The 26,445-nt window shown below is 46.9% G+C and overlaps 1 protein-coding gene across 5 annotated transcripts in view; it reads left to right on the top strand.

Annotated features, from left to right (window-relative positions):
• The window catches only part of ZBTB7C (zinc finger and BTB domain containing 7C), a 359,497-nt gene that overhangs the window by 290,838 nt on the left and 42,214 nt on the right, over positions 1–26,445 (top strand). The window contains exon 1 of one of the 5 annotated variants that reach the window (XM_063959084.1): positions 16,217–16,376. The exons of the other annotated variants lie outside the window; for them this stretch is intronic. The gene's annotated coding sequence lies outside the window, so the exon portion shown is untranslated. Of the gene's footprint in view, positions 1–16,216; positions 16,377–26,445 lie in introns of those variants that run through there. 5 annotated transcript variants of the gene reach the window in all.

Below are 26,445 nucleotides of genomic sequence, written 5' to 3'. Positions count from 1 at the left end.
ATAGCAGGGCTGAGAGAGCCGTCAGCTCTCTGGCATGCGCCGGTGCACTGCGGCGACGTCGCATTCGCAGTTCAGACCTGATCAGCTGCTGTGCAAAAACTCATAGCAGCGATCAGGTCCGAATTGGGCCCTCAGTGCGATCCTACCAGCAGAGACAAACGAACATCTGGAGGGAGAGGGGCCATGTACAACCCCCTCGTTCTTCTGTGCAGCATTACTGCACCACATTCACTGTTGGCAGCAGCACCACCTTTGCAAAAATGGTGCATGTGCAGGCCATAGAAAAGTCTCTGACACGTGGCCATAGTCTCTACCATCAGCTGTGCCATCTTTCTGAATATACAACAGGAAGATGGTGCCACCAGCAAAAGATGGCGGCTCTGGGTGCAGGGGGTGTGTCCATTATACTGTAGATGTGCCAGTGCCTGCCAGCTACCTATAAACCAGCCATAGTGTTATTGGCATCGTATGCAGATTAAATGAAGGAGTCAGAGGCGGAACTACTGCCAGTGCACTGGGGCCCGCCACTGTCCAGGGGCCCAAAGCATGTAATGAGTCAAACTGACTCATTACATGCCGCTGTGTGCTGCGGGCAACCGCTGCCCGCAGCACACAGCCGCCCGCAGGACACAGGAGAGGAGCGCAGCGCAGCGGTCACGGGGGGAAGGAGAAGGAAGGAGGTGGAGGAGGAAGCCACAGCAGCGCTTTGTTACTGGTTGAGGCGCTGCTGCTGCTGTCCCTCTGCTTCACTATAGGCTGTCTTCCGCCGCTGTGAAGCGCATCCCAGCCATTCACAGCGGTGGAGAACAGCCTATAGTGAAGCAGAGGGACAGCGACAGCAGCAGCAGCGCCTCCACCAATAACACAGCGCTGCTGCGGCTCCCTCCTCCACCTCCCTCCACCTCCCTCCTCCTCCTACTCTCCTGCCCGGGAATCGTGATCCATCTCTGCCAGATGCTCAACCGAGGAGCCTGAGCCAGCGGAGAGGGTAAGTATAATTCATTCTTTTCTTTTCCTTCTTTCTGTAATGTGTAAAAAGGGGGAAACTGCCTGCCGTAATGTGTAACAAGGGGGAATCTGTCTGCCGCTATGTGTAACAAGGGCACGCTGTCTGCCGTGATTTGTAAAAAGGGGATGCTGTCTGCCGCAATGTGTAAAAAGGGGGAATCTGCCTGCCGTAATGTGTAAAAAGGGGGATGCTGTCTGCCGCTATGTGTAACAAGGGCACGCTGACAACCGCTATGTGTAAAAAGGGGACGCTGTCTGCCGTTATGTGTAAAAAGGGGATGCTGTCTGCCGCTATGTGTAAAAAGGGTACGCTGTCTGCCGTAATGTGTAAAAAGGGGACGCTGTCTGCCGTTATGTGTAAAAAGGGCACGCTGTCTGCCGCTATGTGTAAAAAAGGGCACGCTGTCTGCCGTTATGTGTAAAAAGGGGGACGCTGTCTGCCGTAATGTGTAAAAAGGGGGAATCTGCCTGCCATAATGTGTAAAAAGGGGGACACTGCCTGCCGCTATGTGTAACAAGGGCACGCTGTCTGCCGTTATGTGTAAAAAGGGGACGCTGTCTGCCGTTATGTGTAAAAAGGGGACGCTGTCTGCCGTAATGTGTAAAAAGGGGGACGCTGTCTGCCGCTATGTGTAACAAGGGCACGGTGTCTGCCGCTTTGTGTAAAAAGGGGACGCTGTCTGCCGTTATGTGTAAAAAGGGGACGCTGTCTGCCGTTATGTGTAAAAAGGGGGACGCTGTCTGCCGCTATGTGTAACAAGGGAACGGTGTCTGCCGTAATGTGTAAAAAGGGGACGCTGTCTGCTGTTATGTGTAAAAATGGCGCGCTGCCTGCCGTTATGTGTAAAAAGGGGGACGCTGCCTGCCGTAATGTGTAAAAAGGGGGACGCTGTCTGCCGTAATGTGTAAAAAGGGGGAATCTGCCTGCCGTAATGTGTAAAAAGGGGGAATCTGCCTGCCGTAATGTGTAAAAAGGGGGAATCCGCCTGCCACTATGTGTAACAAGGGCACGCTGTCTGCCATTATGTGTAAAAAGGAGACGCTGTCTGCCGTTATGTGTAAAAAGGGCACGCTGTCTGCCGCTATGTGTAAAAAGGGCACGCTGTCTGCCATTATGTTTAAAAAGGGGGACACTGTCTGCCGTAATATGTAAAAATATGTAAAAAGGGGATGCTGTCTGCCGTAATGTGTAAAAAGAGGAAAAAAGGTGTAAAAGGGTCTCTACCTGGTGTAGTGGTGCTACTGTGCGGCGTAATTTGAATAATGGAGACTACTGTGCACCGTTTTATGAATTGGTATTATTTTGTGGCCACACCCCTTCCCCACGAAGCCACGCCCCTATGTATTTTTGCGCGCGCCTACGGCGCGCACTGCCCCTGTTTTGCATGCAGGGCTGGGGCTCCAATGCCGTTTCTTGCACACAGTGCTAAAATGTCTAGTTACGGCACTGTTGCTAGGTATCCATTTCCCTGGCCCTGAGCAGGTCCCCCTCACCAGATCCTCTCCAGGGGTGAGGGGGTGGACTTGGATGGGATGGGGGGGGGGGGGGGCCAAAGCATTTTGTCGCATCTGGGCCCACCGCTCGCTAGTTCCGCCACTGGAAGGAGTAACACATATTCCAGCAGTTTAAAACTGAGGAAGGCTCTTTAAAGAATTAAAATATAATTGTAACAATGCATTTTCGCTAAAAACCCTGGTGTAAGTCTGTTACATAGCACTGGCCAGCTGTCCATTAAATACTGTATTAGGGATGGTATCTAGCACGGTTTAATTGTTAATTAGCATCAATATCTTAAATGTATTATATTGTTTAAGATGTGTCTTGATAATTTATTATATCTGCCTATTTATTATTTCTCACTCAGCTACATAATAAAAGGCAGTAGGCTCGAATCTCTTTTATTGTACTATACACCCAAAAAGGAAGCAAGAGGTGCAGGGGTACACACACAGTGTAATACGCATATAAAGCGTGATCACAATGGGAAGAAAGAGCGGTGGGGAGATGACTGACAGGAGGGACGGGTTCCCCTTCCTGAGAGTGCTCCCTTGCAGTATCAGGATGTGGTCACGCAGGATGGGCCTTCCCCACCTCAGCAGCTCACACCCTCCACTTCCATACACTCCGACATCTGGAAATAAATCGGGACTCTGATAACACAGCACAGCTGTCTATTATATAAAGGGCCACAGAACATTCATATTTTATATCGTTTATTTCAAGACATTAAAGGAAATGTCCTCTTTGTGCACTTTTTTTTAGTCTTGGGGCCTGATTTAGAGTTGCACGCAGTTACACTTGCGCATGCACTTTGAAATATATAGCAAACTGAGCGTGTATCGGGGCCTGCACAAAATAGTGATGTACAGGGCTATAAGTTTGCAATGAGGGGGATAATGGTGAAGTACATGGCTATGAGGATAGAATGAGGGGGATGATGATGATGATGATGAAGTACAGGGCTATGAGGATGGAATGAGGGGAAGATGAGGAAGTATAGGGCTATGAGGATGGAATGAGGGGGGTGATGATGATGACGTACAGGGCTATGAGGATGGAATGAGGGGGGTGATGATGAAGTACAGGGCTATGAGGATGGAATAAGGGGGGTGATGATGAAGTACAGAGCTATGAGGATGGAATGAGGGGAAGATGAGGAAGTACAGAGCTATGAGGATGGAATGAGGGGGGTGATGATGAAGTACAGAGCTATGAGGATGGAATGAGGAGTATAATGATGAAGTACAGAGCTATGAGGATGGAATGAGGGGATAATGATGATGTACAGGGCTATGAGGATGGAATGAGGGGATGATGATGAAGTACAGGGCTATGAGGATGAAATGAGGGGATGATGATAAAGTACAGGGGTATGAGGATGGAATGGAGTGGGTGATGATGAAGTACAGGGGTATGAGGATGGAATGGAGGGGGTGATGATGAAGTACAGAGCTATGAGGATGGAATAAGGGGATAATGATGATGTACAGGGCTATGAGGATGAAATGAGGGGATGATGATGAAGTACAGGGCTATGAGGATGAAATGAGGGGATGATGATAAAGTACAGGGCTATGAGGATGGAATGAGGGGGATGATGATGACGATGATGATGAAGTACAGAGCTGTGAGGATGGAATGAGGGGATGATGATGAAGTACATGGCTATGAGGATGGAATGAGGATGATGATGATAAAGTACAGGGCTATGAGGATGGAATGAGGGAGATGATGGTGAAGTCCAGGGCTATGAGGATGGAATGAGCGGGGTGATGATGAAGTACATGGCTATCAGGATGGAATGAGGAGTATAATGATGATGTACAGGGCTATGAGGATGGAATGAGGGGATGATGATGAAGTACAGGACTATGAGGATGGAATGAGGGAGATGATGGTGAAGTCCAGGGCTATGAGGATGGAATGAGCGGGGTGATGATGAAGTACATGGCTATCAGGATGGAATGAGGAGTATAATGATGATGTACAAGGCTATGAGGATGGAATGAGGGGATGATGATGAAGTACAGGGCTATGAGGATGGAATGAGGGAGATTATGGTGAAGTCCAGGGCTATGAGGATGGAATGAGCGGGGTGATGATGAAGTACATGGCTATCAGAATGGAATGAGGAGTATAATGATGATGTACAGGGCTATGAGGATGGAATGACGGGATGATGATGAAGTACAGGACTATGAGGATGGAATGAGGGGGGTGATGATGAAGTACAGAGCTATGAGTATGGAATGAGGGGGATGATTATGAAGTACAGGGCTAAGAAGATGAAGTACAGGGCTATGAAGATGGAACGAGGGAGTGATGATGACGTTCAGGGCTATGAGGATGGAATGAGGAGGATGAGGATGAAGTACAGGGCTATGATGATGAAGCACAGGGCTATGAGGATGGAATGAGGGGATGATGATGAAGTACAGGGCTATGAGGATGGAATGAGGGGATGATGATGAAGCACAGGGCTATGAGGATGGAATGAGGGGATGATGATGAAGTACAGGGCTATGAAGATGGAATGAGGGGGATGATGGTGAAGTACAAGGCTATGAGGATGGAATGATGGGGATGATGATGAAGTACAGGATTCTTGGAATGGAATGAGGGGGATGATGATGAAGTACAAGGCTATGAGGATGGAATGAGGGGGATGATGATGATGATGAAGTACAGGGCTATGATGATGGAATGAGGGGGATGATGGTGAAGTACAAGGCTATGTGGATGGAATGAGGGGGATGATGATGAAGTACAGGGCTATGAGGATGGAATGAGGGGGATGATGAAGTACAGGGGTATGATGATGGAATGAGGGGGATGATGATGATGAAGTACAGGGCTATGAGGATGGAATGAGGGGGGTGATGATGACGTACAGGGCTATGAGGATGGAATGTGGGGGATGATGATGACATACAGGGCTATGATGGAATGAGGAGTATAATGATGAAGTACAAGGCTATGAGGATGGATTGTGGGGGATAATGATGAAGTACAGGGCTATGAGGATGGAATGTTGGGGATAATGATGACATACAGGGCTATGATGGAATAAGGAGAATGATGATGAAGTACACGGTTGAAAGAATGACACCTTGATTCATTTGTGTTTTTATGTGAAGACAAATCACAATATACAGTAAAAAATAACTCAAGTACCTAAGTTGATGTGAATGACAAGAGCTGTCTACACTAAGCCCGGCAATCCAGAGTCTACTAAGTCACACCTTAATATTAATATTGCAGATACTTTCCTGGCAATGATGTGCTCAGGCCCCTCTGGTAACAGAGATTATGCAGCAGCGATGTGACTATACTGTATGCTACTGTTGCAGGAGGTGTCTGAGGACAGAAGACGCATACTGCCGGCATCGCAGATCCTAGTGCTCCATCTGAAGATGCACCATCGGATCACCATGGTGATCATCGGTTGCAGCATCGGCCATCTGAGTGAGCCTAAGGCTACTCAGAATGGCAGTCTCAGCTCCATACACGCCCCCATTTTTGTGAATGCTGGCTATCTCCGCCCAATCCATGTCAATCATCCGTGAGTCTATATGTGTGTTGTTTGTATGTTTTCCCTATGTTTGCGTGGGATCCGGTATGAAATACTGCCGGTCGAGATCTCATCAGTCAGGAGACAGCATATGTTCTCAGGATTTTGTACCCTCAGGTGGCTGGTAACCTGTACACACAACTCTAACAGACGTCGGGGCTGCAGCATCTGTGTGTGCGTCTGTTGCCGGTCTGGCGTCTGCGACTTTGTGGTAATATTGCCGTGCACCTGCATGTGCAAGGACTGAGATGCCCTCTTTGTGCGTGTTTAGATGCCACGATTGGTCGCGCCATGAAAACCTGCCCCAGCCCCATGCTAGCTGCAGAATCTCCATGTGACTATGGCCTCCCAATGAGTGCGATCAAGCTTCTGAGATCACAGCCAGTGCAGCGACATTCCCGCAACACTCCCAAAACATGGTTCATCTTTGTGCATCTAAATAGCCACCTGCCAGTCACCGCTCAGGAATGCCCAGCACATTTAGGGCCTGCTTCAGTGACGTACGTGTATTTTGCAGTCACAGGCTGTGACATGCCCTGAAAACACGCCTGCCACTCGCTGTCACTGTCCCCTCCCAAACGGCCCCTGACTGTCAATCACTTCGTGACCACTGCAACCACCAATATCATAAGACCATTGCAGAACATGGTAGTCATACGCCACTGCCTGGACCTGCAGATACTTGTCTGTGGTCCCTTTGTGCCTGCTCCCATTGAAATGTCCCTGCCAAAATGGTCACCTCAGAGGAGACAGTTATTAAGGATGCTATAGGAGGTGGCGGCCATTTTGGGAGGGACATTTTTAATGGGGACAGGCGCAGCAGGACTGCAGACTGGGATTGCTGGGCAAGCCCCCAGAGTGATGAAAATGTGGTAAGGCCGCAAGGCCACACCACTTCCCACAAGGACACCTCCTTTTTTTGTTGCACACAGGGGGGCTTACCGGCGCACCAGGTGTCACAGGTGCCCCATGAAATCTTGTCGAAGTCTATTTAACAAGATCATGACGGCACAAGTACCACCATACTTATGTGGTCAGGATCTGAGAATTGCACCCTGCATACAGAAGAAGGGAAGTCTTACTATGCATGTGTCCATATTGCCAAGAAATAATGACAGGTTTAGACACACGTAAATCAGGGACAGTCGCTGGTTATTGTGGGGTAAATACACTCATGGAATTATCCCTGTTCCGTGTGTGTGTCAGTAATTGGCACGCCCTGAGTGAGGGAGTCTCAGGTAATAACCATCTTGCCCAGCATTAAATAAACAAGGTTGCTGCGGGAGGGATTTGATCCTTTGTGCTGCGGCTGGGATTTTAACAGGTGCTAAAAACACCCTCTTGCCTGGGGGGAAAGCGCTCCTGTGTATTAGGGTGGGTGGTTTAATAACACATTATCCCTAAGACAAGATGTACACAATGTAGGTGTGCTGAGAGGAGGAACCTTGGCTGCATTGTGTGTAATTCTGTCACCCGGTGGGGCGTTAGAAAAGAGATTACAGCAAGAAGCACATTCCAGGGCAATGGAGGATTACCTTCCCTCGCTGAGAGAATAGCTGTAGTAGATTCCCTTAGTGATAGTCTCAGCTGCACACTGCGGAGTCACTTACACCCGGGGGACACAGCGCAAATCCATGCACCTCAGTCTGCACCCGAGGGTTGTGCTATCCACAGTGTATAGAGTGGAGAAGTGAGCCAGTGGAGAAGTTGCCCATGGCAACCAATCAGCTGCTCTGTATGATTTTATAGTATGCAAATTATAGATGTTACTTCAATGCTGATTGGTTCTTCTCCACTGGCTCACTTCTCCAGTTTTCACTGCTTCATGAATGGACCCCTAAATCTTTATTCAGGTATCAGATATTTAAAGCAGCCCCAGAAAGTAGGTGTGTGTGGCAAACTATAAGTACTGTAGTAGCTTGGTAGTTACCATCTTTTTCCTTGGTTTGTTTCTTTGGGTTGCTATTAATAATGATTTATAGTGTACTATGCACTATGTCATATGGCTACCATGGCAACCACAGTCACACGGCACACAATGGGGCTAATTCAGACCTGATCGCTGCTGTGCGTTTTCGCACAGTGGGCGATCAGGTCTGAACTGCGCAGGCACCGCAATGCGCCGGCGCATGCCAGAGATGCGATCAGCATCTCAGCCCAGCGATCACCTCTGCTTGATTGACAGGCAGTGGCATTCGCTGGGCGGCCAGACCATGCCGGGGGAGGGCTGCGGCGACTGCGTGATGTCACATGCAGCCGGTGCGACGGGTAGCTTCCTGCCAGCGTGCAGGAGCTGCGCTGGTAGGGAGCTACTCTTCAGGTACAAAAGCATCGCCGCCGTGTGATGCTTTTGTGCGGGGGGGGGGGGGGGGGTGTCAGAGCCAGACATGCACATCTACGATCAAGGCCCTCATTCCGAGTTGATCGCACGTAACAACTTCTTTCTGCTGGTGCGATCAACCTGACGCCGCCTATGGGGGAGTGTATTTCTGCATAGCAGGGCTGTGATCGCTTGTGCAGCCCTGCTATGCTAACAAAGTTTCCTGCAAAACAAGACCAGGGTCAGACTTACTTACCCTGTGCGACGGATCCAGCAACGAAGGTCCCAGGATTGACGTCAGACATCCGCCCTCCAAACGCCTGGAAACGCCTGCGTTCGCCTCACCACGCGTTCTGGGTCAGTTGCCGCCCTGGAACGCCTCCCGCCTGTCAGTCTTCATGCGATCGCCGCTGCGATCACTTTCTGTGCTGGCAGTGACGCCGCCAGCGCAGAAAGTAATCGCAGCGGCGATCGCATGGAGACTGTCCCGACCCGTTCGCACCGCAGTAAAGAACCACTGCGTGCAAACGGGTCGGAATGACCCCTCAAGTCTGAATTACCCCCAGTGTTGTAAGCATAAGATTTGGTGCCCTCCTCTAAGGTCAGCTTGCACTGTAAGTTTCTTTGGGCTGCTATTAATGATCTACTATGCATGATGGCACCATGGTAACCACAGACACATGGCACACAGTGCTGTAAGTGTAAGCTTTGGAGCACTCCTCTGAGGTCAGTTTGCACTGTAATATCCTCCCCCTCCATCCCTTCCCTCTGCCATCACATGACATGCTGAGAGCTGAGTCAGAGGGATAATCATATAATGAAATGTAGGAGGACAACTAAAAGAAAAAGCTTTAAAGATACTTGCTATTTCACATACAAAAACATCTATGTTGGATTGCTGCTTTCATGTTCATAAGGAAATATGTCAGTTTAAATATATTAAGATAATTACCTACAGGTCAGGTGAATCTGGTGTGTCTCCGATGAGCAAATAGAGATGCCCAAACATTGTCACCTCCAAAGTGGTCCTATTCAGGTTATTTGCATGGTGAAAAAGTTGTGCAAGCTCTGGAATGCCTTCAGCCTGGTGCCTCTTGTAGTTTATAATCAAGTTCACGCTTGTCTTAGTGATTTAGATGCGCAGGCGTCTGCATAATTATTACACACTCATAATAAACACCCTCGATCTACCCGTTACCCATAGCAAATCCTGTCCTGGTTCTGGCTTATCGGAAACAGAAGATTTGAGTGTCTGTAGATCTGATGAAGACTATTCCCCGAGACCCAGCCGGTGAGCCACAGAACATCTGTCAATCATCTTGGCCCCTTACTGAAGGAATAAGTTGGCATAACGATTTCCATTACACTGCATATAGAGCCAGAGGTGGGTGTAGCCCTCATGGGGCCCTAATTAAGATAGTGATTTAGGGGCCCTCTCCCTCAAACAATCCATAGCACTATATTTTCATTCCTGATTTATGCCACTTACATTATTTGTTGTTTTTCCTCCTTATATTCTATTACAATATATTACCATACCCTCCAACATTTTACACATAAAACATACCTCCCAACTGTCCCGATTTTCGCGGGACAGTCCCGTTTTTTGGGGACTGTCCCGCTGTCCCACCCGCGGGCCACAGTGTCCCGCGGTGGGGGGAGGTCAGTTGGGAGGCTCTGTCAATCGCTGCTCTGCTTAGCAGAGCAGCAGTGAATAGACGCTGTGCGCATGCGCACAGCGTCTATTCAGTGGAGTCAGAGGGAGAGGGAGCATGCCAGCTGCTCACAGAGCGCTGGGCATGCCCCCTCAGTGATGAAAACGGGTCCTCCGTGAAGCCACGCCCCCTTTTAATAGGTCACGCCCCCTTTTCAGGAGCGCGCGCGGCTTCGCCGCACGAGTGGCCCGCTCCACAAGAAAAGAAAGTTGGGAGGTATGATAAAAATCGGTACAAATCCGAAAAAGGGGCATGACCACGGGTAAAGGCGTGGCCACTCCCCTTTTCCTATACTTTCAATGGAAGTTTGGAGATCCAAAAATAGGGCCAGACCATAAGAAAAGGTCCTGTACCTGCCAAAAAGGTGCAGCTGGAGGGTATGTATTACTTCCCCCTTCACTGATTGCACCATGTCCCCTCACCTCTAATTTCCATTATTACACCTGCACTCTCTGACAGCGTTATACATGTGTAATCAAGGCTCACAACACTGCAGGACTGGAGACACGAGGGGTCATTCCGAGTTTTGCAGCCGTGCGAACGCATAGTCGCCGCCCACTGGGGAGTGCATATTTGCTGTGCAAGTGTGCGATCGCATGTGCAGCCGCCCTGTACAAAAACAGCATGTGCAGTTTCTGAGTTGCCCAGAACTTACTCAGCCGCTGCGATCACTTCAGCCTGTCCGGTCCTGGAATTTACGTCAGACACCCGCCCTGCAAATGCTCAGCCACGCCTGTGTTTTTTCCAACCACTCCCTGAAAACGGTCAGTTGACACCCACAAACGCCTTCTTCCTGTCAATCTCCTTGCGATCGGCTGTGCAAATGGATTCTTCGTTAAATCCATCGCTCAGCAACGATCCGCTTTGTATCCGTGCGGCGCACCTGCGCATTGCGGTGCATAGCATGCGCAGTAGTTACCTGATCGCTGCGCTTCGAAAAACGGCAGCGTGCGATCAGGTCGGAATGACACCCACAGGCATGTGCTGGAGACGACATCCAACAGCAGTCTAGTAATCATTACTGACAGCCTGTCGGGAGTATTCAGCCAGCCCAGACATTTTTGTTGGAGGCCGTGGTCTGACGGAAATGCCCTCCATACAGCCTTTTTGGTGGGCTCCCCTGGGACCCACAGGGCCCCCTGAGACCCACAGGACCCTAAGCAGCCGCCTTGGTTGCCTTGTGGTATATCCTCATCTGTATAGAGGAGTCTTGGGGCGGGTTAGCGCCAGCTGGGCAGTGTTACCTCTCATTCCGGTACTGCTACACGTTTTGTTACCCCTGCACCAGTTTTGATAAACATTTCCCTAATGTACATTTTTGACAACTGGGGTACAGGCAATATCCCCTGATATTTTTAAGCACCCAAACTTTGAATCTTTTGAATGCATCACCAGGGGTGTATCTTGCTATTGGCCAGGATGGCACTCGCCAGGGGCGCCGGCCAAGAGGGGGGCGCCGCCTGTCAGTGCCACCTGTGGCCAGGGACGGATTAATGCTCAGCACTGCTCACCATCTGACTCCCGCATTGCCCGCCTATGTATGCGTCATCGCAGCATTGCCCACTGCAAGGTATAAAAGTAGCGCTGTGCCTGACTCCTTCTCTGCCGGACACACTTCTACTAATATACTTTGATTACAATGGGCCGCGCTGCAGCTGTCACTCCTCCGTCTCCTGCCGTGTCTTCAGGGATTTCCGCTATGCGCAGGAGGGACTTCCCATAGGAGCACAGGAACCATTTGCAGCTAGGATCAGAGTCTCCATTTGAGCCACATTGATATGGGGGCACGGGGCATGTGAGCTGGGTCCTCTCTCGCTCTCAGGAGGCAGCAGTCCAGACCAGTTTTACTTTCTCCTCATTCTCCCTGTCACCCCCCTGCTCTCTTCCTCTATTCTTCCAATGGCCAGATACTGTAACTTAGAAAGTAATAGAGGCAATAAGAAGTTCCCCATTTGTGCCACTTTCTCTCTCCACAACTATGCCTCTTCTACACACCATTATCTGTTCTCTTGTCCCCTTCCATTATCAGTGCATCTGCCCCCACTCCTTTATCTGTGCCTTTTCCACCTCCACCCCTCCATTATCTATACTTGTACCCCCCTCCATTTATATGTGCATCTGCCACCCCTCCATTATATGTGACTCTATCCCTTCTACATTTATCTGTGCCTCTGCCTCCTCAGTTATCTGTGCCTCTGCCCCCTCATCTTATGTCCACCCTCTCCATCTGTGACTCTACATCTCACCATATCTGTGTCTCTACCCCCATCTTCCCAGTGCCTCAAACCTTCCCCCCTCACCTCCCCCAATTGGGGACAGGCTCCTGCTGATTGGGGACAGGCTGCTGCTGCTGATCATGAATGTGGTGTCTTGGAGAAGGATTCAGTGCCACTGAAAAGGTTTGGTCCCTCTGAGTGCAATGCCACTATATCATACCTCCCAACTGTCCCGATTTTCGCGGGACAGTCCAATTTTTTTGGGTCTGTCCCGATGTCCCTCCCGCAGGCCACAGTGTCCCGCGGTGGGGAAGGGGAGGGGCAGTTGGGAGGCTCCCTATCACTCGCTGCTCTATTCCATTGAGGCAGAGGGACTGGGGGCATGGCCAGCAGCTCAGCGAAAATTGGGGGCGTGGCACGCGATTGTGGCACCTGTGTGAGGCCACACCCTCTTTACAGCAGACCACGCCCCTTTTCAATGCTCCCTGAGGGAATAGAAAGTTTGGAGGTATGCTATCTATAATATACACACTAGTATAATGGCTAGACCTATTCATGTCTCTGCCCCTCCATCACAAATCTCCAATACTTACCTCATTCCCGGCATTCATGACGTGATTAAGGGGATTACTGTGTCGTGTAATGTGAGTAAGGGGCACTTCAATGCTGTGTAATGTGAATAGCAGGGACTACTGTGTGGAATAATGCAGAACAGCGGACATTACTTTGCGGTGTAATATGCATAAGGTTGCACTACTGTGTTGCGTAATTTGAATTGGTACTAATGTGTGGACACGCCCTATCCCCATGAGGCCACACTATTTTATTTTTGGCGCCACACCATACTTATTTAGAATATTAGGGGGGGGGGCAGTCCCTTACTTTGCCAGGGGCGCTCAGACCCTAGATACACCCCTGTGCATCACCATTTACAATACCTGTGACGGTCCTGTGGACAAAGACTATATAAATCTGTCCTTTGGTACACAGCCATGGATGATGTAGACATAATGATGGGTCAACCACCTGCAATCTCATTTTATTACTGTTTTGTTTCCAATTGTAAAGTGCAACGGAATAAGATGGTGCTACAGTGTATGCGTGAACGTTAAGAACTAAATAAATGAAGGTGTCCCCCTACAGGATAACAGCAGTACTGCATGGTGCTATCGTTTCAATAAGTCATCAATCACATCGCACCCTGCATATCGGTTCTGATGACAGTTGTTGATGTTTGGATTATATGGACAGTACTAATCTATTGCACTGTGCTTTGGGGTGTGTTTCTCTTGTTGTCTGGCTAATGTGTTTGTAAAAGGAACATTAATGCACATTTAATCAAGGCTGCGCAGTCTGTGCTATATGTCACTCCAGGGTTACTTCCTGCAGGCGCGGTATTGTTGAATTAATCAAAAAATTATTCTTATTAATTATAGTGAGCTGGGGGCCACGGGTACGATTCCAATCAGGGCCCTGTCTGTGTGGAGTCTCTAATATGTTCTGCAAGTGAGCCTGAATGCTCCGGTTTCATTCCGCAGTCCAGACTGTGAGGCAGATTTATTAAGCCTGGTGAAGTAATAAAGTGGAAGGTGATAACGCACCAGCTCTCCCCTGGTGAGAGCAACACAGGGGAGAGCAACACAGGTGAGAGCAACACAGGGGAGAGCAACAGGAGAGAGCAACACAGGGGAGAGCAACACAGGGGAGAGCAACAGGAGAGAGCAACACAGGGGAGAGCTCCCCTGTGTTGCTCTCCCTTGTGTTGCTCTCCCCTGTGTTACTCTCCCCTGTGTTGCTCTCCCCTGTGTTGCTCTCCCCTGTGTTGCTCTCACCTGTTGCTCTCCCCTGTGTGTTGCTCTCCCCTGTGTTGCTCTCCCCTGTGTTGCTCTCCCTTGTGTTGCTCTCCCCTGTGTTGCTCTCACCTGTTGCTCTCCCCTGTGTGTTGCTCTCCCCTGTGTTGCTCTCCCTTGTGTTGCTCTCCCCTGTGTTGCTCTCCCTTGTGTTGCTCTCCCCTGTGTTGCTCTCCCCTGTTGCTCTCCCCTGTTGCTCTTCCCTGTGTTGCTCTCCCCTGTGTTGCTCTCTCCTGTTGCTTTTCCCTGTGTTGCTCTCCCTTGTGTTGCTCTCCCCTGTGTTGCTCTCCCCTGTGTTGCTCTCTCCTGTTGCTTTTCCCTGTGTTGCTCTCCCTTGTGTTGCTCTCCCCTGTGTTGCTCTCCCCTGTTGCTCTTCCCTGTGTTTCTCTCCCCTGTGTTGCTCTCTCCTGTTGCTTTTCCCTGTGTTGCTCTCCCTTGTGTTGCTCTCCCCTGTGTTGCTCTCCCCTGTGTTGCTCTCTCCTGTTGCTTTTCCCTGTGTTGCTCTCCCCTGTGTTGCTCTCCCCTGTGTTGCTCTCCCCTGTGTTGCTCTCCCTTGTGTTGCTCTCTCCTGTGTTGCTCTCTCCTGTGTTGCTCTCCCCTGTGTTGCACTCCCCTGTGTTGCTCGTGCAAGCGGTGCGTCGCCCAGGGCCCTGGGGGAAGCAACATCGCCCCTGCCCACCCGCAGCTGCTGGCAGCGGTTAGTAGAGCCCTGTCTGGAGGGAAGGCACACTGCGGGCAGTGCTCTAATTCCTGATGCCAGCGGCCCCACCACTCACCGTGAAATCGTATCACATGTCTGGGGGCGGGGCTGTCACAGTGGCGACACAGAGCCATGATCCGGCACTGCCTTAAGCTGGGTACACACTTCACGATATATATATATATATATATATATATATATATATATCGGCTGTTCAATTGAACAGCCGATATATCCTGGGCGCATCGTTCACAGACATATCGCACCGGCCCTGCAGCACAGCCTATCACCTATATGCAGATATATATCGGCACATTGTGGTGTGTGCGGGCGGTCATCACTTGCTGCAGGGCCCGCCGGCGACTGTCATCACAGCTGGGCGGGCACATGTAAACGGCCGCCCAATTGTGATGTCAGGTACGACACATCATGTCAGGCTGATGATTGGTACGTGTGTATGCTGAGCGCTACGCAACACTAGGCTTATCCTTGCCAGCCCCCCCCCCTCATTCCCTTCCATGCACCGCAGCGGGACTGGTGAATATGACATACCTGCCTAACGTCCGGCCTGGTGGGGACTCTCCTGCAGAAACTGGGAAAGGTGGGAGGTAATGTATGTCATTACTACATGAGAGGGGTTCATTAATCCTGATACGATTTAGAAACGGGAAATGGATAGATATAAGATGATAACTGCTTAGATCATTAAAAAAAAATATTATTGTAAATTAAGATGTGCGTGCATGTAAAACCAATTTCCATCATTGGTTAATAATGGGCAAAAAAATCCCCCAAACCTGCAGAACATCTTTCAGCGGCTGATTAACACATTTATCCAGTGCACGCTGCAGACCAACACAACAGGGGCCCAGTGTAAGCAACTTTGCACTATCCAGTGTCTGTGGAACTACAAGTAGCGGAATGCTGTGCCAGGCTGTGCTGGGTCTTGTAGTTCTACAATGAGGGAACTGCAGGTTGCTTGCGCCTGCGTCAAGACAAGCTGGGACTTGCAGTTCTCCAACACCTTTGCACCCGCCCGTCGCATCACTTTGCTGAGCGGACAGGGATGGGTTAACTGGAAGTGGGCACACGGTACAATGGGCAGGGGTTTTGCAGCAGGGAAGGCAGGGGTTTGGCTGCGGTTTCTGGAATATTATCTCGGGTGTGGCTATTAGGGCAGGTTCACAGTCACACACTTGGCCCTGGATTTGATGCACACTGAGTGAAGACACAAGGGTTGGTCTTTACCTTCAGATCTGACGTGCTGATGTTGTTGGGTGGTGGGAGGTAGTGCACTGAGGTTGTTTAGTAGGTGGTGTGATGAGACTGAGCCAAAATCTCAGGCTCGTCTGGAGCACAGTCTAACCCCAAGGGACTGGGTGTCTCGTCAGTTCTCTGCATTGGATTACATATCTCAGACTGCAGAGGCTTGCACTCTGTGCTCGCAAACTGAAGCAGATGGGGGGAATAACTTCAGCACTGCATGGGCACTAAGGTACCGTATACTTACCCGTATCTCGCCTCTATTTGTGTTCACGGTCACTGCTGCAAGGTAGGAGGCACAGACATATATAGGAGGCACAGGCCAGGGATAGGGTCCAGCAGTAAAATGACATGCAGGAACGGAGTCTCCCTAGAAAGTACAGGAAGCGAGAAATACTGTAGATGCATTTTTGCTGGTGTTATTGTATCTTACTCGTTAGCGCAATAGTCTGCAGAGCTGGAGGTAGATTAGTTAAGTAATAAACTTACAAAGAAAACCTAATTACTAAATGTAACTGACGTTAGTACATACATAAGTAATAAAAGCCTCGGTGTATTATGTATACATTTTGGAGGTTTTTTTTTGTTTTTTACAGTGAGTATGGGCCAGCTGCAGCCCTGCAGTTGGTGTGGTACTACAAGTCACAGCACACCCTGCCAGGGAAGACGGGTATCCTGAGACTTGTAGTGCCACACCAGCTGTATGCACTTTGTCTGAAGGTCCTGGAGGTTCTAGGTAACTAAGTAATATGTTGCTTACCTGTTCTGGTGCCTGTTACTCATAGTGGCTGAGACTGGCAGACGTGCCGCAGATTACCATGGCAGGAGTGGGGTTAATCGCTGCCCTGAGGTTCCTCCTGCCTCTGCCTGTCTCTTTTGCTGCCTCCTCCTCCTCCTCTCCTGGCATTTAATACCAGTGCTGTTGTACTTGCAGTGCCCTCTAGTCAAGGCGGAGAGCGGGCAGCAGCAAAACCCTCACAGAGAATGATTAAAGGGGGTTTGTCTCAGGGATATCGATGCACAGAGATGGGACCTGGGGCGCTGACTGCGACACTTACTGGGATGAACGCTAATAACGTTACATCCTGCTCTGTGGGTTGTGCATTGGGTGTAACGTGTGTCTTTCCTTGTTACCGTAGATACAGCAGATACATTCTGTGGAACTGCAGTATTAGGGGGTTATTGATTGCAATTGTTTTGAATGACATTTAACCAAACATTAATTGACCATGAAATAAATCAGTAATTACTGCAAAGTGGCTGCGTTTCTGCTCCTCATTCTGAGTATTCAGGTCACTGTCAGGAGGCGATCTTATATCTGTATTGTATTCATATACCCCTTTCACACCGCACAAATAACCCAGTATCGACCCTGGTATATTGAGAGGCCGACACGGGTCGCTGAGCGGTGTGAAAGGGTCACTTCAGAAATCCCGGTACACCTGACCCGGTAAATCAACCCAGGTTAAGAAGGGTGATTCCCGGGATATTCCCGGGTCAGGCGCAGTGTAAATGGGTCGATGCAACCCTGTACCCGTTCACTGCATAGGGAGAGGCGGCGCACAGATGATCTCATCTCCCAGCTCCGCCTCCGTCCCCCCCCCCCCCAGATTCCCGAGTGGGACCCGGCATTGCGATGTGAAAGCGGTGATAGTATCGTTTGGTTTGGGACAATTGTATCAACCTGATTTTAATGCCGTTACTATTGTCTACAAATTCAGTATATAACTGTGAAATATATAACCAATAGACCTCTGAGGGACGACGTGCATTCAGTAATATTAGGAACATCTTAGTGCATAAGTATATTAGCTTGTCACAAAGGATTTCGGGGACCCAAACTAAAGTTCTAGCTTCCCATTCTATAGCACCTCAGTGTACATTTGTACCTGGGTGGTCATTCCGAGTTGTTCGCTAGCTGCATTCGTTCGCTGTGCAGCGATGAGGTGAAAAATCGGCACTTCTGCGCATGCGTATGCGGTGCAATGCGCACGTGTGAAGTACTATTACAAGGAACGATGTCATTTCACACAGGGTCCAGCGAAGCTTTTCAGTCGCACTGCTGGCCGCAGAGTGATTGATATGAAGTGGGCGTTTCTGGGTGTCAACTGACCGTTTTCAGGGATTGTTCGATAAAACGCAGGCGTGCCAGGAAAAACAGGGCGTGGCTGGCCGAACGCAGGGCGTGTTCGTGACGTCAAAACAGGAACTGAATAGTCTGAAGTGATCGCAAGCGCTGAGTAGGTTTTGAGCTACTCAGAAACTGCACAATAAAATATTGCCGCCGCTCTGCGATCCTTTCGTTCGCACTTCTGCTAAGCTAAAATACACTCCCAGAGGGCGGCGGCATAGCGTTTGCACGGTTGCTAAAAACTGCTAGCGAACGAACAATTCAGAATGACCACCCTGGAACATAAATGTGCATTATGGTCTGTGTATAGCCACACACAAAGGCCTGACCAGATCCATCCCAGGGTCTGCCTGGCGTCTCTTACATCCACAATGCTCCTGACGGCTGCCGTATAGAAGATCTACAGTGTCTAGGTAGCCAGTCAACAGGTCGACACCATATGGCCGACATGCATTAGATCGACAGGTGCAAAAGGTTAAAAGATGATATGTTGACAGGGGTTAAGGTCAAGGATCAAAATGTCGTAGTACACATGGATAGTAAATCAAGCGGATGTTGGGAAAACATGAAGAAAAAAACACATGCACGTCGACCATATGGTGTCGGCCTTCGCCTGTTTGCCTGGACATTGTAAATCTATCATCCGGATACCTGTGTACTTAGTATATGAGCATATAAAAAAAAAAAAGGCACAATAAGTGCAGTTTTGTGACCATTTCACTATGGGGCATATTTATTAACCAGTTGTGTGGGAAATCCGTTTTTTGGGGAGTACCCACGAAATGTAAGTATACCCTGGTTTCTAGAATGTGAGATTTACCAAGAACTGGAATGCAAATTATCTTGGCCCCGCTAAGATGGCATTAGCAATGTAGCCTATAGATTACATACTGTATTGCAGATTGTACCAGGAGAAGGATTCTCCAGACCCCTCTAACAGACACTTGCACATGCTCAGTAGGTCCCGGAGCATCAATAAGGCAATCTAATTATTGGGTCTAAAAACAGATAAGTAAATGGGCTCCAATATGAGATGTCTTACAGAATTGTATTCTTTCCAAGGGACTATTCATTCCTATTTCTGATGACCCCATGTAACTTATGTACATCTCTCTCTCTCTCTCTCTCTCTCTCTCTCTATCTATCTATCTATCTATCTATCTATATCTATCTATCTATATCTATCTATATATATCTATCCATATCTGTCTATCTATCTATCTATCTATCTATCTATCTATCTATCTATCTATCTATCTATCTATCTATCTATCTCTATCTATATCTATCTATCTATCTATCTATCTATCTATCTATCTATCTATCTATCTATCTCTATCTATCCATATATATCTATCTATCTATCTATCTATACATATCTATCTATCTCTCTATCTATCTATCTATCTATCTATCTATCTATCTATCTATCTATCTATCTATCTATCTCTATCTATCTATCTATCTATCTATCTATCTATCTATCTATATCTATCTATCTATCTATCTATCTATCTATCTATCTATCTATCTATCTATCCATATCTATCTATCTATCTATCGATCTATCTATCTATCTATCTATCTATCTCTAGCTATATCTATCTATATCTATCTATCTATCTATCTATCTATCCATATCTATCTGTCTATACATATCTATCTATCTATCTATCTATCTATCTATCTATCTATCTATCGCTATCTATCTCTATCTATCTATCTATCTATCTATCTATCTATCTATCTATCTATCTATCTATCTATCTATCTATCTCTATCTATATCTATCTATCTATCTATCTATCCATCCATATCTATCTATCTATCTATCCATCCATATCTATCTATCTATCTATCTATCTATCTATCTATCTATCTATCTATCTATCTATCTATCTATCTATCTATACCCCTTGATGAAGTCCGTGAGGGACGAAACGCGTTGGAGCTACTCTGATTTTACCTCAACTACTGAAGTTAAGCTACCTCTCCCCCATTTTTTACCTTTTATCCTGTGTATTTTGTACCTATTTCTCATGTTTTTATGTACCTTTTTAACAATTTTTTGGCATATGTGTTTCAAATTTTTTTAGTTTTACCTTTGCTTTTTTTGTACCAGATTTTATTGACTAGGCTGCATTTTTGGAAATTGTTAATATTTTACCTAATACCCCTTTTTTTAGTGTGTTGTCTTCTGAAATAAAATTTTATGTTTTTAGAACACCTGGTTTTTACACTATTAATTCGACACCTTTGGTCGCTTGCAAACACCTCATCCCCCTGCACCATTTTCTAATTTCTAGGCATATATACCAGTGCCTATATGTTTTTTGAGGTTCATAAGCTGACGCCCTAATAGTTTATAGGGAGTGTCCTCCAGGTAATATTTTTGGTAATTATTTCAGAACACTTATTTCCTAATACTGTCGTTTACACCTTTTGATACTACATCTGTGGCGCTGCCAGTTTCTTTTGTACACATATATATATATATATATATATATATTTGCGGATTGGATAAATGTGTTTATATCAGTAATTTGATGTTCCGCCGTGGGAGTGTGATCAGCTGAATTACTGTGTCTGGGAGGTTGGAGTAAATATCTCCCCAGAGCCTGAAATAGCCGAAGATTAAACAAACAATAACTTTTTAGCACTTATAGGATTTCAAAAGAGACGGAGATGTTTTTATTGCAGTATTGATCTACAATATATCAAGGTTAACCAGGACAATGGCTGCAGGCACGGCACCTTGTCAATTAGTGTGTTCTGTACATACTGGAAAAAGCAGGACACTGTTCCACTTCTCAATTAAATATTGATCTGCAAGTGGCTTCTTGCTCTACATAGTCAGAGACCGGGGCAATCTAAGGGGCAGTGATCACAGGGAGATGTTACTTAGGACTCCCGTAAGCTTTGCTGTTGCCAGGACCGTCCAGGGCCAGATTTAGGGACACGTCAGGCTAGGGCTGAAAATGATCAAGATCCCATTGTGAGAAGTAGAGGAGGTGTGACCAGTGCTGTGTGGGTGTGACCAGTGATGTGTGGGTGTGGTCAGCGCACTGGGGGTGTGGTCAGTGATATGTGGGCGTGTACTTCCCTACACTATGAGCCCCAAAATCTCCATAATTAAGTAAAGTTGAAAAATTGCATTCATTTACCGGGAAAAATAGATATACAGTTTTTAAACTGATGATTTATGGCTGATCATCATGCTGCCACAATGATAGGCCTATTTTTATTTAGAGTTATGGCGCTGGGGCATTTGCTTATTAACATCCCTCAGTAAATAATACTAGCTGATATGCCTGGTTTCAACCTGACAAAGGCTTGTTGAGAGGAACATTTTTACCCTTTTTCACCCCCTTAGGAGTTGAAAAATCCCTGCTTAGTGGGTGACTGCAAATAACTGTCACAGTTTCCAAACCACCCAGCAGGTCACATACTCCAGGTCACCCAGCAGGCACACAAGGAGAGTTCACCAACTGCCACATTTTCCAGAGCACAATGGTGATACATCATACCCTCCAACTGTACCTTTTTAGCAGGTACAGAACCTTTTTTTATGGTCTGTACCGATTTTTGGCTCTCCAAACTTCCATTGAAAGTATAGGAAAAGGGGTGTGACCACGCCCCCTTTTTGAATTTGTACCGGTTTTTCTGTTTATAATGTTGGAGGGTATGATACATTGTAAATGGCAGGTGGATGTTTTGCTACATAACTCATAAATGAAGCAACCAATTACAACGCCAATATAATTCCACATATCTATGCACCAAGAGCTTTAATCTGATGTGACAACCATGTCAGGTGGAGTTGGAAAGATGTCTAGACTCCCCCCTTCCCTTCCCCATACACCAACATAGAGTTTGTCAGACAACCAGATTACTGTTTGTGTTTGTTTCTTTAACATTGTTGCAACAAAGTTGCTGCAATACAACCCGCGATGCCGCAGAGAAGCGGTAAGATAAAATGATTTTCTGATTTATCGAGCAGCATAAGTATCTCAGTACTATGTGGGTGACGTAAGTGAAACATAACATAAAACATATAGCGGACATTCCGTTTCATCGTTCCATGAGGCTTCTGCAGTAATAGAAACAGGATCCTGTAATTGCGGATTTTACGGCATAAGAAAACTTCACAGCACATTGGGTTTCAGCAGAAGAAAAGATCGGAGGCCATTGTTTGCAACTGCCACAATTTACCGACAGTGACACAGCCGGTATGGGGGCTGCATTCGCTTCCATCTTCCTTTTGGTTGTCTGCCCTGATTTACTGTGTTGTGGCAGCACATCGGTTCCCTGCAATAATAACAATGGGAGGATATTACCATGTGGCCAGTCGTTTTACTAGGAAGATAGTTGTTAAACTCACACAGAAAGGTTAATTTACAGAGATATAAGAGATGACTTCAGCAGAGTATATGCCGTGCACTGTCCTCCAATCACTGGGGGAGAGTTATCGAAGCTTGGAGAGAGATAAAGTACTAACCAATCAGCTTCTGTCATTTGACAGACTGTGGGCCCTTATATCAATGAGTTGTAGCTATTTAAAACTCATTGCATATGATAAATGGTGCTCCAGTCAATCAGCTTCCAACTGTGATGTGTTTGAGAAATGACAGTTGGGAGCTGATTGGATGGAGAACCATTTATCATAGGCAACGTGTTTTAAATAGCTAACATTTGTTGATAAATGAGCCCCTGTGTTTGAAAAATGACAGATAGGAGCTGATTGGTTGGCACTTCATCTCTCTCCACTTTATCTCAATACAAGCTTTGGTAAATCTCCCCCACTATCACATTCTCAGGATGGCGACAGCGGAATGCGGCAAAGGAAAAAATGCTTTGCTAATAAAATATATTAAAAAATTCTGTTGATATATATATATACATACATATATATACATTTTTTTTCTATTCTTGCTCATTCATTTCTCTTTTCTCTATTTGTAATTTGGGGGGGGGGGGGGATTTAAAAGTGGGAGTCTGACATTCCAACGCAGTGCGCTTGGGTGACCTGGTCAAGCCTTGTCTGACGCGCCCGCAGAGGGGGCATGGACTGACTGGCAAGGTAATAAGAGCAGCCTTACCGCCACACGCCAGCACTGCTTCGTTCAGCTGCCCCCGCTAACTTCTTTTGGTGGAATGGCCTGAAAACGCAATAGAAAATCTCTCTCATACGCCCATACTGGTAAATACGTCCCATGCTCCAGAACTAGAGGTAGGCAGAAGTTTAGGAAGCCCTTTCTACACTCATTTACATGTACACCTGCAATTCTACAAAAGTGCAATCCCGTTTTATGGTGACCGTCACCGAGAATGTGGGCGCTGACTTATGTACAAAGAAACGTATTTACGCAAAAGTAAACTAAAATGCACGTCTGCATATTTCACAGTTCCTAAAATTTAGTATTTGCTATTTTATAATCCAGTCCTTCTTATGCGAAGAGATACTGCGCCTATTTACTAAACCTTAGAGAGAGATAAAGTGGACGGAGATAAAGTACCAACCAACCAGTTTCTAACTGTCATTTTTCAAAGACAGCTGGTACTTTATCTCCCTCCACTTTATCTCTCTCTAAGGTTTAATAAATAGACCCCTGTAATCATTCAAGCTAGTCCGACATTTCATAAAAATGGTTTGAGGACCTTGAACTAGTGCAGCCGTGGTTTCTGAACAGGTATAATACCTGCTGGAGGAGAATTTGCGGGACGGAATTGGTGTTTGAAAAATGTTGTTGATAAAGTGGAGAGAGATAAAGTACCAGCCAATCAGCTCCTGTTATTTTTTAACCACAGCCTGTAACATGGCAGTTAGATGTTGATTGACTGGTACTTTATCCCTTATCGGGTGTGGTATGGAAGGTAGATAGTAACTAGGTCGACGGTGTCTACGTCGACCACCATTGGTCGACAGTAAATAGGTCGACAGGGTCTCTAGGTCGACAGGGTCTTTAGGTCGACATGGTCTAGGTCGACAGGTCAAAAGGTCGACATTAATTTTTTATGTTTTTTTGGTGTCGTTTTCTTCGTAGAGTGACCGGGAACCCCAATTAGTGCACCGTGTCCCCTCGCATGGCTTGCTTTGCTCCAATCGTAATCCACGTGGATCGTTAAGTATGAAAAGGTTCAAAAAAAGAAAAAAATTGTGAAAAACTCAACCTTTTGACCTGTCGACCCAGAACATGTCGACCTAGAAACCCTGTCGACTTGGTTACTGTCGACCAATAGTGGTCAGCCTAGATAGCGTCGACCTAGTTACTGTCGACATAGAGACCGGATCCCTTATTACTGTCCACTTAATCTCTCTTCAAGGCTTAGTGCATAGGCCCATATGCATGATACAGCTCAATCATGTTCGAAACTGTTTGGTTGAAACTCGAATTTAGCTCCAACTTTTTTAGCCTAAAGTTCAGTAATTTTCACAAATTTTCTAATTTCAAAGCTGTTTCTATGAATTGTTTAATGATAGACGTTTGAGCATTAAATAAATATAGTAATGTTACATTTGATATCTTGTAGTCGTCTTTTAAGGACCTAGTTATGTGTCTAGACTGGCTCCTACTCTACTACAGTATTCACTTCAAACCGTGGCAGGAGATAGTAATCATGTTCTTATATGACTAGACACAATATCGCCCCCTAGTGCCTATATGCAGAAATGTTTGTACATTCCACTTGTACCATAGGGATCGGTATGAAATACCTACACTCAAAATCCTGATGCTCGAAATCCTGACAGCAATATGTATTGTCTGGAGCAGAGAAGGGAAATGGGGGACATGATAGAAACGTTCAAATATATCAAGGGTTTTAACAAAGTCCAGGAGGGAAACATTCTCCAAATGAAGAGAAGCAATAGGACACGAGGACATGCACTGAGACTGGAGGGGGGGGAGGTTCAGGGGAAATTTGAGGAAAAATTACTTCACAGAAAGGGTAGTGGACAAGTGGACTAGCCTCCCATTAGAGGCGGTAGAGGCTAAGACAGTAGAGCAATTTAAACAACCATGGGATAGACATAAGGATCTCCTTACAAAGAAATAAGAATCAAATAAGGTTAGAGATATAAAATATGGGCCCTCATTCCGAGTTGATCGCTCGGTAATTTTCCTCGCATCGCAGTGAAATTCCGCTTAGTACGCATGCGCAATATTCGCACTGCGACTGCGCCAAGTAATTTTACAATGAAGATAGTATTTTTACTCACGGCTTTTTCTTCGCTCTGGTGAACGTAGTGTGATTGACAGGAAATGGGTGTTACTGGGCGGAAACACAGCGTTTTCGGGGCGTGTGGATAAAAACGCTACCGTTTCCGGAAAAAACGCAGGAGTGGCCGGAGAAACGGGGGAGTGTCTGGGCGAACGCTGGGTGTGTTTATGACGTCAAACCAGGAACGACAAGCACTGAACTGAACGCAGATGCCGAGTAAGTCTGAAGCTACTCTGAAACTGCTAAGTAGTTTGTAATCGCAATATTGCGAATACATCGGTCGCAATTTTAAGAAGCTAAGATACACTCCCAGTAGGCGTAGGCTTAGCGTGAGCAACTCTGCTAAATTCGCCTTGCGAGCGATCAACTCGGAATGAGGGCCATGGTAAAATAAAAGGGGGCAGAATAGATGGGCCAAGTGGTTCTTATCTGCCGTCACATGTTTCTATGACCGACAGTCATAATCCCGACAAGGTCAAAATCCCGACATGGACAAAATACCGACATTTAAAATACAGACAAGGTCAAAATACCGACATGTAAAATGTCGACAGGTCGAAATGCTGACATGAGGTTTCATAATTTTTGTATGTCGACATAGGTCGACATGGACACCATATAAGTGTGCCGCGTCCCCTCGCATGGCTCGATGTGCTATTATATTCCCCCTCTAGGTCCACTGGGATGGTAAAGTAAAAACAAGTCGGTTTCAATGAAAAACTCATGAAAAACTCATGTCGGCATTTTGACCTGTCGACATTTTACATATCAGTATTTTGACCTTGTCGGTTTTTTAAATGTCGGTATTATGACCATGTCGGAATTTTGACTGTCGGTCAATTGCTGTCTGTATTTTGACTGTCGGGATTTTGATTGTCGGTAAATTTACTGCATCCTGTACCATAAGCAAAGAATTTTAACGGCATATTAAAAACACTTGACTCCTCTA

The sequence above is a fragment of the Pseudophryne corroboree genome, chromosome 1 (assembly GCF_028390025.1).
Source record: "Pseudophryne corroboree isolate aPseCor3 chromosome 1, aPseCor3.hap2, whole genome shotgun sequence".
NCBI classification, from domain to species: domain Eukaryota; kingdom Metazoa; phylum Chordata; class Amphibia; order Anura; family Myobatrachidae; genus Pseudophryne; species Pseudophryne corroboree.
The sequence above is the reverse complement of the archived record's forward strand: the minus strand, read 5'-3'. Positions and strand labels throughout refer to the sequence as shown.